This window comes from Gopherus evgoodei, chromosome 12 (assembly GCF_007399415.2).
Source record: "Gopherus evgoodei ecotype Sinaloan lineage chromosome 12, rGopEvg1_v1.p, whole genome shotgun sequence".
NCBI lineage: Eukaryota > Metazoa > Chordata > Testudines > Testudinidae > Gopherus > Gopherus evgoodei.
This window is the reverse complement of record NC_044333.1, coordinates 3,119,842-3,134,611: the sequence shown is the minus strand read 5'-3', so window position 1 is coordinate 3,134,611 and position 14,770 is coordinate 3,119,842.

Genomic DNA, 14,770 nt, shown 5'->3' with positions numbered 1-14,770 from the left:
TCAGTCTGAACAATATTTGATGCATTGCTTTGCATTAGAGGAGTGGCTTGAGGTCCTGACTGAGTCCAGTGCTCCATGGCGTCAGATTCTGTGGAGATAAACACAGCCAGGCCCGAGCGGAAGAGATGGCAGGAGGCCAGAGGAAGAGAAGGGAAATGCCACTGCTCCCATTTGACAGGCGGAGGGAGATAAAGGGCCCAATCCAACACCCACTCTTGTCAGTTGGAAAAATCCAAATTCACTTCAACAGGTGCTGGGTTGGGCCCCCGGTGACTTACCCAAGCCCATGCAGGAAATCTATGGCAGAGACAGAAGCTGACCCTAGAGCTCTCGAGCCCTAACCACAAGACCATCCTGACTCTATGGGCCAGGACTGTTCTGCAGTGCAAGCAGGTGTGTGCATGCAGCCCATACAGGCATACCTGTGCTAGCTTAGATTGACACTACGTCACGTAACCATAGCAGCACAGTGTGTACTCAGGGTCCAGGGCGGGGCTGTACTCCAGTTACAATGGCAGCGTAGCCATGGTTTCGGGGACGGCAGCCTGAGCTGGTCTCTCGTGTACAACCCCACCTAGAACACCCATCTAGCTAGCTCAGAAATGTCCACACGACCTGCAATCACACCTCCTGGTAGGGTTGCATGTAATTCTGTATCACTCTCCATTTAGGGTTCATTGTTCTTTGTCCCCTTGGGCAAATTTTTCTGTGAGTGCGGGGGGTGGGGGGCGGCGGGCAGCGGAGAGAAAGGAAACTATTATCTAAAGAAAACATTCACTCAGCCCTCACAAACATGGGGGAGGCAGATTCTCTGCATTCAGATTTGGCCCCAGGGCTCCAGTCTTCCAATCTTTCAGTTAATAGATGCTCAGTATCTGACTGCTGACCTGGAGTTCCAGAATAAAAAAGGATTCACCAGTAAGGATAAGACCATGGCTTCCACTCCCTTCTCTCGGCTTCCAGAGCAGAGCAAACATCCAGGAAAAATAAGAGCTTAGATTCATTAGAGACAATGTCTCATTTGTTCCTCACAGCTGCCCCATTCTATCCCCCCTATCATTACGGTCAGGCTCCATGGCAATTACAGATCCCTCCTGCAGGTGTATTCTCTGGAAGATTTGCTCTGAATTACAGCTCCTCCTACATAGAATCTTCTTTAGGATCTACGTCCAAAAGCCATGCAAGGAGTTGGCAAGCAAAGCCCATGAGATGAGGGCCGTCTGCCTCACCAAGGCACCTGGGATACAGATATTTTTGCCCCATGCCCAGCCTTCTGACAATTCCATCTGTCACGTCAAAGGCCTGCATTGTTTAGTGGCAGCAGTAGACAATTTGTTTCCTGTTGTGACTTTATGGTACTCCTGTTGTCCCAACGATGCCTATACACCACTCTGTTAGCAAGGTTATCTGCTCAGTTATATATAGCAACACAGACTTGCATGATGCTTTACAGGCAAATGAGACGCGGATACTATATGGATAGAGACGTGCTATTGAAAGGGATGATTCTGAGAGGTATTGAGCACCCTTCTGTCTCTCATACAGCTTGGTGGGACTTGAGAGCACTAGCACCTCACATAGTCAGGTCCCAAGTTAGATTTCACAGTGTAACAGAAATAGCCTAAGACCACAGGCGGTGGGCTGGTTAGAATCGAAGGCAAGAGCTGAAAATTCTTTGGGGCAGGGAGCAGCTTTGTGTTCTATTTGTACAGCACCTAGGACAACGGGGTCCTGGTCCATGGCTGGGTCCCCTAAGTACCTCCACAATACAACCAACCACCTACCAATAGGAGCGGAGAACTGTTCCTGGGGAAGTGTTAATGGTGAGTAGATCCTAGGGGATTAGGGTGACCAGATGTCCTGATTTTTGGGTCTTTTTCTTATATAGGTTCCTATTACTCCCCACCTCATCCCGATTTTTCACACTTGCTGTCTGGTCACCCTGCAGCGGATGGGGATCATTATAAGGTGGCTGTCCCTCCTGCTCACAGCTGCACTCGCAGTGGCCTACATTGAACGCATGTCACAGTTCAGGCTGCATTGGGGAATGCTCCCCAACAACTGCTGAAGAGAAGGACGAGGCCACCAGAGCAGTCAACAGAGAGGAACTAGAGCAGTGGTTCCCAAACTGAGGTTCGTGAACCCCTGGTGGTTCGCAAAATGTTACAGGGAGTTCTTGGGGAAAAAATTCCTTAATGGTGGACACAGCTGTCCTTAGGGACCCTGGGCAGCATGGGGCCACAACTTGGAGTCCTTGGACTTCCAAGAGCTAAGCAGATCAAAACAAGTGTGTTTATCACACTGAGGAGATTTAAACTTCAAGACTCCTTATAAGAAATAGAGAGGGAGGTGGATATTTTTTGCTGTTTTTTAAATTAAATAGATAGCTAGTGTTGATTTTAAAATTATTAAGAAGATCAAGTTTAAGCTTTGTTGCAACATGCGTTGTTTGCCTGGACTGCTCCAAGACACGAATGCTTGTGTAGGAGGAACTCTGACTTGGTTTCTTCAATACATTCATGCTTTCACATCTGATAGTCCTTGATGAAACATAGGAGCCTCGTCTTATAACAGGATTATTCAAAGTGATACAAGCTGCGAAAGTGAGAGCTTGGAAGAGTGTTGCTGTTTTCATAATGTAAGTAAAAATACTGTAACATTAAATAACTAATAGTAAACAGTGTGTAATAAGCACATCATAAAAACAAATTTTATATTTCCAAGATCACTGCTTTTATAATTTATACTCAGGTAAAGGAGAAAATCCCTGGAAATATTCATTTTTAGAAGAGGGTTCGCGAGACTTTACATTTTACTGAAAGGGGTTCACAGGTTGTTAAAGTTTGGGAGATACTGAACTAGATCATGGTCTTTCTTGCTTTTGTCACCTTATCCTGGTTTTGCCTTTGTTAGTTGGGCATTTCAGCAAAGCTGGGTACTGGCTCCTTATAAGATTACTTAGTGGGTTTAAAATAACTAACTAACTAAAATCAAATTTACCTTGGGTATGTGGATGGGGGAGTGGCCCAGGCTTCCCCAAAGGGTTATATTACTAATAATCATTTGTATTACGGCAGTGCCCAGAGACCCTGATCAGGGATAGGACCATCTTGGGGTACGTCCAGACTACCCGTCATAGCGGTAGGTAGCGATTGATTTATCAGGGATTGATATATCGCATCTCATCTAGACACAACATATCAATCCCCGAACACGCTCCCATCAACTCCGGAACTCCACCAGAGTGAGCAGCGGTAGCGGAGTCAACGGGGAAACTGCCGCCATCGATCCCGTGCCTTGAAGATGGGAGGTAAGTCGAAATAAGATACTTCGACTTCAGCTACGGTATTCCCGTAGCTGAAGTTGCGCATCTTACATCGACCCCCTCCCCCGACCGCCACATGTGGACCAGGCCTTGCACTTAGATGAACAAACGTAGTGAAGAGATGGCCTCTGCTCCAGACTGTTAATCTAGTTTATTAAGATCCTGCAGGAAGGGACCTTCATTATCTCCTAAATGGCATTCTGCCTAGACCTGGAGTCCTGGGAGGGCATAAAGTTGGGGTTTGAATGCATTTGCCCTTAAAAGGAGGCAGGTACATCGGGGAATACCCTTATGGGAATGACCAAAAGGAGGTTGGATCCAGTGAGTCCTGAACACAGACATTTGGAAGCCTAATGCTTTTTTCCAGTTAGCTTCCATGAGACCTGACAGCAGTGCAGAATTATTCAGCTGCTTACCATGTGCTTTATCATCAGTGATCCCTCTTGTCTGTGACCTATGAGATAGGCTCTTTGGCTCCTTTCACATAATGTTTAACCTGTTTAAGAAGATGTGCATTACATACAACGTAACCAACAGTCTTCTCCCTAGCCAGGTACAGTGAAGCACTTGTAAGGGGGCTGTTGTCCCAATACTAAAACTCAGTGGAGGTGTTTTGGTTGCTAGCTCCCAGTACCAAAAGAAATGGGAAGGGTCGAGGGGAAATCAGGACCCTGAGACTGACTGTCCCCAGGGGAGACAGGGAGAGGCCAATGCTCCAGGTCAGCCTGATTGACCGGGCAGGCAGGCCAATGAGGGAGTCAGGAGGCCAGGGGGGTCCCATCCTGTGTGTGAGCTGGAACTGCCTGGGCCAGAATGGGGCTGAATTCAGGAGAGAGCAGGGGCCCAAGCTGAGCTGGGAGCAGAGCTGCAGCAACCAGAGGTGGGGGGCCAGAGAAGCAGCACAGGGAGCTGGAGGCAGAGCAGCAGCATCCGTGCTGAGTCAAAGTGGAGCTGGGGCAGTCTGGAGCCGGGTGTGGGGAGCAGCTGGGAAAAACGAGGGGCACTCTTGGCAGCAGGCTCACTGCAGGAGACATCCCAGCCAAGAGGCCTTGCAGGCCAGACTTGGAGGGGGAAATCACAACTCCGATGGGGTTGCTGATGCTGGGAAGAAGGGTCCTGCCACCTTGAGCCTGAGGGCATGTGGCCATCGCCAGAGCAAGTGTCCAACCTGCAGCACAGCCAGGGGCTTGGGACGTGTGAGGAACAGACTGAACTTCCCTTAGGTTCCAGAAAGGCTGCTTGTCTGATGTCCCATATTTTCCTTTAACCTTTCCCAGCTTTTCCTTATTTGTTTTAATTGATTGTTGTTTAAATTTTTTTTTTGTTGCTTTGAACTGTATGCGGTGATCAGTGGGTCAGGAAAGTGTCCAGTGCAGAGAGAGCCCCCCTGGAGTGGGGACACCCTACCCCCTGCCGTAAGTGACCACAACAAGGTTGGGGGTCAAGCTCCCCAGCAGCCCTGGGCCCAGCTGTGTTGAGGTTATGAGGACTCTGCCACACAGGAGAGTGGAAGGGGAGCCCTCGAGGTCAGGCAGCCTCTAGGTAAAGGGAGTGGGAGCAAGGACTCGGATCCTTTTGCCAGCCCATTTCACCAGGATAGTGTGTAAGCCAGGAAAGTTCCCCACCATAGTTGGACCATTCCCCTGCTTACACATTGGTGAAACACTTGGGACTTCTAAACCCTGCTCTGCTCTCCTAACAGCACAATCCAATTGTAAATATACTCAGGGTCTTTCCACATTAACAATGCAGCAACCAAAGGGTACATAACTAATTCTGTGGAAATGGAAATTTCACTTCTTTTATAAACAGTGCTGCTCCTGCAATACATCTTCCTAGTGCACCTTTCAGGACATACAGATGCTGCACCTGGCCATGCCGCTCTTAGTAATAATTACATAGCTGGAAGGATCATTTTGGTTTTAAACACACAGCCCCTGGCAAGCACTAACAATACCTTTGCTACCACTGTTTACACTTGGAACCTACTATTCTTCTCTGCCCCACAACCTGATTCACCAAGTGGGAGACCAACTGGCCTGTTTTCCACTTTCCATTTTCCCCTTCATCTTGTATTGCCAATCCCAAGTGTTCAAAAATCACATGTAAAGGCCCCCCCAAAATCATGAGATTAACAAAAATATTTGGGGTTCTTTTATTTGTCGTCTAGATTGAGCCTCTAGGGGTACATGTTTTTAAGCTTTACAAAGCAATCATAAGGGCTAGAAACTCATATTTTAAAGAAGTTAGCTGAGTCTCTCATGTAATCAGGTCTCCAGGACTGGGGCTCTTAAGAAAAACAACACATCAAATACGGAGAGCCTCACAAAAAAAAGTCTTGAGTTGGAAACACTGTCACTCCTGTGTGCAGCGTAAATTCTTCAAAAACTAAGAGAGGACACAACTCGTGTGCAGTCAGCACAGTTAGAACTTTGCAGTCACACCCCTGTCCCCTTTTCCACTCTGCTAAACCAGACTTCTGCCTGATTCCCTGCCCTCTACCCTACATTAGGAACAGATTCCAGGCATGCCGTCTTCTCAATATGAGCCTTCACATTTCTCCTGCAAATCTCCCTCTTCCATTATGCACTGCTGGTGAGCAGTCTACATGCCACACTCCATATAGTATTACTGTATCTGTCATTGCTACCTTTGGGCAAAAGTCTGGGTCCTTGGTTTGCATTCAGCATATATTTGACTTGCACAGCACTGTGCACATCTAGAGTGATGCTGTGGAGGTGGCAGCAGCAGCCCCACAATTAAGCTTACAATGAGAAAACTTCCATGGGCTGTGGATCAGGCCCTTAAACCATTTTATGAATGAGAAGCAAGTCCCTGGGTCAGATCTTCAGCTTGCATAAAACTAGCTCCATGACATCAATGCTGATTTACATCCGCTAAGTGGAAATAAAGACTGTGGGCTTTGGCCCAACACTAAAAGGTTTTATACTTTTAACTTCACATATACCAATGAGATCAAAGTTAAACACCAACACTTCTGTGTAATTCTGCTGTGTCCCTCCATAGCACAGAGCCTGTCTCTGAAGCAAGTCTCTGCAGCAGAGCCCAGCCCAGCAAGCTAATATTTCCATCCAGCGCCACCAGCTGCCTCTTCTTTTCCTCCCCATCCATTTGTTTCCTGACATATTGTTGGTACATCTGCTCATTAATAAAAACTGATTTGCACAAGACAAACTGAATCCTGAATGCAGCTCTTTGGTGGAAAAAAGCATGACATTATAAAATTGCGCACACACTCTAGATTCCCATGTCCCATTTGCTCAATTTACTTTTTAAAAATGCTGTGCTCTGTTCATGCCCTTAGGACATCTTCCATGGATGAGAAAGAGAGAGAGAGACTCCAGCACAAGCTGACCTTCCTGAAGCTTTTACAGCCCCAGACATTAGTGATTTGTAAGAGCTTGGGTTTTTCCCATGATCTTTGAGGGAAGTGAGTGAGGAAAGACAATGTGACTGATTTTTCTTGGAGCGAGAATGACCCTGTAGTGCTCAGTGAGGCATAAAACACATTTTGACTGGTAGAGCAAAGCAGCAGGACATGGAAATCCTTGAGGGGCAAATATATACACACACACACACACACTTGGGACAGGAGGGTTCCTCCCCCCCCACTCATCAGAGTAACTTTATCCAAATCCAGCTGTTGAACAATAGCCATCAGGCAGACATCACATCTTGATGGCAGGAAGCAAGTCAGACATTCAAGTGCAAACTTAACACCTCTGTGTGTGTCTCAGAATTTCCTAGTAGAATTAAGAAAAAGCAGTTCCTCCTAGGCCAGAGAAGTCATTTCAAACTTGTTCGGTTACAAAAATCAGTGCCTATTGGACCTATAAGGTTTTGCACCGTAGGGCTCCACGAAACTGTCTAAGAGATAGTCCATTCCAAACCTTTGCCCTAAATTAAAACCCAGTCATTGTGGCGCCCTTTCCCCGCCCCAACTATCTTGCACGGAATTCTGGCTGGGCCAAAAACCAAAATGCTGTAGAAAAAAATATGTACTTCTTACAGCATTTACTAGCAAAAATATTGCTAATGGGCTTCATAATCCTCCTGCCCCAGTGAAGACAGGAACAGTGATCCTTATTTTACAGCTAGGGAAACCAGGAGAGACAGAAGTCATGGCTGGAATTTTCAAGAGAGGCTTTGACTATTGAGGCAGCTAGATTTCACTGAAGCTTGAAGGGAGACAGACATCTCGCTCTGTTGAAAATCTCTACATAAGTGACTTGCCAAAGGGCAACCAGCACCTCACTGTCGGAGCCAGGGTTAGAACTCACGCATTCCTGGCTCCTAGCCCTGTGCTCAGTCTATTACATCATGCTGCCCTTTCTGTACCAGAAGCCTAAAAAAGAAGTCCTAAGTTGCGATGTCTTGCCTGAGGGCCAATCCTGCATCCCCTTGATCGTGTGATTCGTCTAACTGAAGCCAATGGGAATATGCATTGTAGGAGAAACTGTGACTGATTACAGAACAGACTCCTAGGTCTCCTGGCTTGAAGAAACAGCCGAATCTTTGGCTTTCATCTCATCAGTATCTGCAAGTCCCATCGTAGCCCGTTTCGTCATCCTGCCTTGTTACGTCGCCTTCATTTTGGAAAAGAACATCATAATGGATTAAAAACAAAAACAGAAAAACAAAAAAACCTTCCTCACCTGGGGAGGGGGGTGGGGAAAGAGGAATACAAATTTGTTCTAAAGATGGATGGTGTCTAAAGAAATCGATGGTAATTACACTCCAGAGTTGTAGATTTCCAAGGGATTTGTACATTTCAGCACCAGCCAAAGCCCTAGGCAATGCAGTGATTTAATAAATTTCACCACACTTTATTAATCAGTTCTTACTGCTTCATTATCTCCACTCATGCTCCTGGCTGCCACTCCTGTTGCTGTTTCTTTTCGAAAGCTGCTTGGTCATCCCCTGATTGCAAGAGAACGTTGCAATGATTAAAGTCAGAGTCATCTAAACAAAACTAATGGCCCTGACCAGGAGCAGAGTTAAGTCAATCCCTACTGAGAAAAGCATTTACACATGTGCATAACTAACTGGCTTGGTCAGGGTCTCACACCCAGCAGCCCCAATCCACCCGGAATACGACTGAATGGAGCTTTGGGTACTATTCGGTCCCTGCACCAGCACAGCTCACTGGCTCCAAGGTTGGATGCAGGGGTGGATTTCACTTCCCTGAACCCTTTGCACTCCACCAATATAGAGGAGAGTAACTGGGCTGTATGTAGGTGGAATGAATTTCACTTTTAGGACCCAACCCTGTTCCCATTGGAAGTTCTGCCAATGGAAGTTTTGCCACTGACTTCAATAGGACCAGGACCAGGCCCTTAACTGCTCAGTGTTCCCCATTTGGATGATGGGGAGGATACTTACTTCACAGAGGGCCTGTTGGGCTTAATTCATTAACACTTGGAACATACCTAGAGATCCTGGGATGGAAGGAGTCACAGAATGGAGACCTGTAAGCCTAAATCTGCATGTCTTTACTCAGGTGAGCAGTTCCATTGATCTCCATGGGACTACTCGTGTGACTATATATGTGGATGAGTCAAGATTTGAAGGGTCAGGTCCTAGTGTGTATTACTAACAGCATAATGGCTTTACACAGACCTAGCCAGCAGCATTACAGCACAGCACTGGCACTTTCAAATAATGAATTGTGCAATACAAATCTAAAGTGGCTACCAGACAGTTAACTTTGTGTAGTTACTTGGTAATTCATAGCCCAAGCCTTTATAATGTCCATTGCTCAGTGTTTGGTGCGACAGATACTACAGCCACATGTACTGGAGAACTGAAGTAGGTGCTTGAGAGAGCACAGACGGGGAATACAGCTGCAGCTACCCTGCAACTGTGACAGCTTGATTTACATATTACATAGGAAGTATACACAGTAACTGAGCATAACAGTTGAAAGTCGGCTCCCTGGGTATTCTCGCTCTCAAAGCAGAATTAAATTCTTAAGCCATAATGAATAAATCCTTACCGTACCCAATTTTCCCCCACAATATTGGAAATACTCTATCTGGGTTAAGATCACATTTTCCTTAAATATCCATCCAAAATTATTTACAAAAACAAAAACATTACAAAATTATGGGTAAGTACTTCTGACATATTGACAACACAGTGTGATGTACGCTGCAGAGCTTGGGTCCAATGGTGGTAAGCTTTTTAAACTATGTCTGTACTCACACTTTTGTTGGTATAATTTATGTCACTCAAGGGTGAGAGAAAACATCCCCCTGAGCAACATAAGATACATTGACAGAGGCGCCAGTGTGGACAGTGTTGTCAGTGGGAGACACTCTTCTGCCAACCCAGTTACTGCTGCAGGGTGTGTTTAATTTTATCGACGGGAGAGCTCTCTCCCGTGGCCACAGAGCAGCTACACGGGAGATTTTACAGTGGCGCAGCTGCATAGGTACAGCTGTACCACTGTAAGCACTCTAGTGTAGACATCTCTGGGGTGCATCAATAGGCATAAACTGGCCATAGTGTGGCCAAGCCCAGTCCAACTTGCTGGGCGTAGTGGGGACATGCTGCATAGGAACCCTTCCCTACAGGGTGTGTAGAGAAGCAACGGAACGGCTCCATGGGTTGCTAGTGCAGCTCTGAGGGTGAAATAGTTGCTGCAGCTCTCTGCAGGGATGGAGGAGATCTATGCATGCAGTGGATCCACTAGCCAGTCCAGGTCATTGATGCATCATTAGGGCTCTACCAAATTCACAGCCATGAAAAATGCATGACTGACTGTGAAATCTAATCTTTTGTGTGCTTTTACCCTACACTATACAGATTTCAGAGGGAGACCAGCATTTCTTATATTGGGGATCCCAAAAGGGAGTTGGGGGGGGTCGCAAGGTTATTTGGGGGAGGAGTGTCATGGTCTTGCCACCTTTATTTCTGCGCTGCCCTCAGAGCTGGGCAACCAGAGAGCAATGGCTGGTAGCCAGGAACCCAGCTCGGAAGGCAGTACCCCCGTGGCAGCAGCGCAGAGGTAAGGGTGACAATACCATACCATGCCACTCTTACTTCTGCACTGCAGCCTTCAGAGCTGGATGACCAGAGTGGTGGCTGCTGACTGAGGGCCCAGCTCTGCAGAAGTAAGAGTGGCAATACCATACCATGCTATTTAAATCTGAAATTTCACAGTGTTGTAACTGTAGGGTTCCTAACCCAAAAAGGAGTTGGGGGTGTGGGAGGCTCTCAAGGTTATGCCATCCTTACTTCTGCACTGCTGCTGGCAGTGGTTCTGCCTTCAGAGCTGGGATCCCAGCTAGCAGCCATCGCTCTCCACTGCCCAGCTCTGAAAACAGCACCGCTATCAGCAGCAGCACAGAAGTAAGGGTAGCATAACCTTGAGAGCCTCCCACACCCCCAACTCCTTTCTGGGTCAGGAACCCTACAATTACAACACTGTGAAATTTCAGATTTAAATAGCTGAAATCATGACATTTACTATTTTAAAAATCCTGTGACTGTGAAATTGAGCAAAATGGACCATGAATTTGGTAGGGCCCTATGCATCATGCACAGCGGCACACTCTCTATGTTCCCCAAATCTTTCCTCAGCTCTACAACTGAACTGCACCAGTTCCATGGAATGGATTCCGCCACAGGTTTGGAGGCAGGATTTACCCCCCCCCCAATGGGGCCATGCAGACAAGATTCCCTCCAGTAAAAGCAGGTACAAGACTAGTTTTCCCCTTCCACACACAGAGCTCTAAGTCTCACACCTGATCTGCAATATTTCTGCTCCTCCACACTTGCACTGAGCAGATTGCAACTTGGGCAAATGTCCATTGGGAACTCTGCCAAGACCAAACTCATTTTAGTTATAACCCATGACAGATTTTCATTACACCTCAACTTAACAGTTAAAAAGGTTCTGCTTGTCCGCTCATGGGACTGTCACCCCATGTACAAAGCTGAAAGAATGTCAAATCTTCAGTGTTCTCCAGACTTAAACTTCACCACTTTAGGGCACCCCCACTAGCTAGTCTGAGATTAACAACTCATTGCCAGTACCTGTGTATGATAACAGGGAACACTACTGCTGGGAACCGAGGTGCAACCCCAGTGAGACTTTGCATTTATTGAGTAAAGCATTCACCCATTTTTATTTCTTAGCAAGGCAGATAATTTAAAAAACCAAACAAAAAACTTATTCATAGCTGAAGCCAAAGATTATTCAGATCAATTTCTTCCCCCATTTAGACCAATTAGCTAATGAGTCAATCCTCATTTAATAACATGGTCTGAAGATGCATTTTCATAAATGCATTGGAGTCTCCGATGCAGGAAGAGTATTTTTCTAATAAATAAAAATGGCCACTAATTGATGCACACTAATTACATGAGTATGAAGAGCTGTAAACAACTTCTATTGTTCCGGCCTGTTCAGCAGAGTCCAGAGTGGCTGATACATGGTCATCAGAGCAGAACAATTTGCTGAATTACTCACTTCAGGCAATGGCCAGTTCAATTGCATATTTTTAAGTCTGTTTGGCTTAGCCTTCCATACTAAGAGAGCACCACTATAGTAAAGAAAGGGACACTGGCGGGCTAAAATCCTACACAATAATCATATTTCAAATATATGGGTGTAACTGGGTGGACTCACCCCCGCGGCACCTCCTACTGGTCGTCCTCAGGAGTTAGCTCAAACTCCAGTTAGGAGCACCCTCTGCAGGCCGGTGATCCGCCTTGTTCTCAGCTACTGGCCCCATGTCCCTCCCTGGACCCCGGTGCCCCTTTTACGTGGGGTTCTGCCCCCCTGGCAGTGACCCCTTTCTCTTTGGGGTTTCCCCCTCCTGGGAACCCCCCACCATCTATCCCCACTTTGCTTCCGTATTGGCTACTGCCAGTCATTGTCTAGCCCCATGCCTTGGGGCAGACTGCAGTATCAGCCACTCATCATCAGCAAAGGCGTTTGGACCTGCTGCCTTGGCCTACCCCTGGGTTGCACTCTGCAACCCCAGTACCTCCTGGCCTAATCCTAGGCCACAGCCTGGGGCTTTCCAGGCAGGAGCTCCCCAGCTCCTCTGCCTTTCCCCAGCCCTGCTCCAAGCTAGGTACCTTGTCTAGTTTCTCAGCAGCCAGGCCCTTCTCCCCCTACAGGCAAAGGGAGACTGTCTGTGCTCCTGGCTTCTCTACCTTATATAAGGGCCTGTTGCTCAGTTTGGGGCATGGCCCCAGCTGCTGCCGCTTGCCCCAATCAGCCCAGCCTAAAAGGCTGCTTTCTCCAGCCCCAATCCCTTATCCAGGGCTGTTCCAACCCCTTCAGCGCCGGAGCAGAGATCCACTCTGCTACACACCTCCCCCCCTAAAACCCCCACCCTGGGGGATCAAGGGGCCCTCTGGCCTGTGCCACCCGGAGGTGTCCCGCCAGCCCATTTCTCACTGTCTCACAGTTCGGAGGCCAGGGCTTTCTTTTCCTGGTGGGCTTTTTGGAGCCCTGCCTGTGGCGCCTGCCGGGCCTGCTCCACAGCCTCTAGCCAGGCCCGCAGGTCCTGGTCCACCAGGCAGTTTTCCTGACCCTTTACACTCAGGGTCTGGGTTCCCACTGTCACCTTGCCCACCCCCACCTGGGTCCCAGCCTCCTGCTGGGCCAAGTCCCTTTGGGTCTCCTTATCGATGACCTCCCTGGCAATGGTCTGGGTCCCACCCTCTTGCAGGGTCCCCATCATCCCAGTTACCGTCTTCACCACCTCCCCTGGGTGGCCCACTGGCTGGTCAGCCACTCCCTCAGCTGCCTCCGGCTGTACTGCCCTCTCCACTAGGCGGAAATCTTTCCTCAGGTGGCCCTGCTCTCGGCAATGCCAAGAGGCTCCCCATCTCCGTGTTGCCCGGGCCTCCTGCTTCTTCCCATTGTCCCTCCCTGGGCCAACCCTTCCTTGGTTGCCCTGGGTCATGTTCCTTGGGGCCAGGCAATCCCACCAAAGATGGCCCCGCCTTCCACAGGCCCAACACGCCCGCTGCCGCCAGGGTTCCCTTACCCAGCGCACTGTCCGAGGGACTGGGTGCTGTCCCAATCCAGGGTGAGGCACCCTGCCTCCAGCCCCATAGGGACAGTCCCATTTTATGTGCCTGCTCCTGGCACAAACATAACAAGTCCTTTGTTCTGCTCCAGGCCTCCTGGCTCTAGAGCCGGGCTCCTCCCTTGGCCCTCGGCAGTTCCTCCTGAACACCTGCCGCAGGAGCTTCCACAAGGCCCACTGTTCCTCCACCAGCTGGGCCATCTGTCCTTGGAGGGCCCATTGCGCCTCCTGCAGTCCCGGTGGGTCCTAAGTCCTCTTCCACTGGGTGCTGACTCCAAACCCCACCCATGGACTACGCCTGGAGTCTCAGCAAACAAGACAGTGTAACAGGGATCTATCACCCCTTGCCTCAGTTTCTCCACCTTCTCAATATTCAGGCCTTAGTTCCACTGTCCTTTTTCTAGCCCCTTGTATCGGGGCAGACCACTGATGCCCGCATTCTCCACGTGTAACTCAGCGGACTCACCCCCGCGGCGCCTCCTACTGGTCGTCCTCGGGAATTAGCTCAAACTCCAGTTAGGAGCACCCTCTGCAGGCCGGTGATCTGCCTTGTTCTCAGCTACTGGCCCCGTGTCCCTCCCTGGACCCCCTTTTACGTGGGGTTCTGCCCCCTGGCAATGACCCCTTTCTCTTTGGGGTTTCCCCCTCCTGGGAACCCCCCACCGTCTATCCCCACTTTGCTTCCGTATTGGCTACTGCCAGTCATTGTCTAGCCCCATGCCTTGGGGCAGACTGCAGTATCAGCCACTCATCATCAGCAAAGGCGTTTGGACCTGCTGCCTTGGCCTACCCCTGGGTTGCACTCTGCAACCCCAGTACCTCCTGGCCTAATCCTAGGCCGCAGCCTGGAGCTTTCCAGGCAGGAGCTCCCCAGCTCCACTGCCTTTCCCCAGCCCTGCTCCACGCTAGGTACCTTGTCTGGTTTCTCGGCAGCCAGGCCCTTCTCCCTCTACAGGCAGAGGGAGACTGTCTGTGCTCCTGGCTTCTCTACCTTATATAAGGGCCTGTTGCTCAGTTTGGGGCATGGCCCCAGCTGCTGCCACTTCCTCCAATCAGCCCAGCCTAAAAGGCTGCTTTCTCCAGCCCCAGCCCCTTATCCAGGGCTGTTTCAACCCCTTCAGGGCTGGAGCAGAGATCCACTCTGCTACAATGGGTAACAGACTACACTGATATCTTCGTTGTCAGAGATGTGTTTCAAAATTGTGCATTCAGTTAGATTTTTTTGAATTATTTCACTAATAATCAATCAATATTTTTCTTCTATTTAACCCATTTTAAGGGGTTCTCAGGCACCAACTTTGTACTGCACTGTTTGCAATGGAATTACTGCAGAGGAACATTTAATGTTTTAAACAAAATGATCATGCCAACA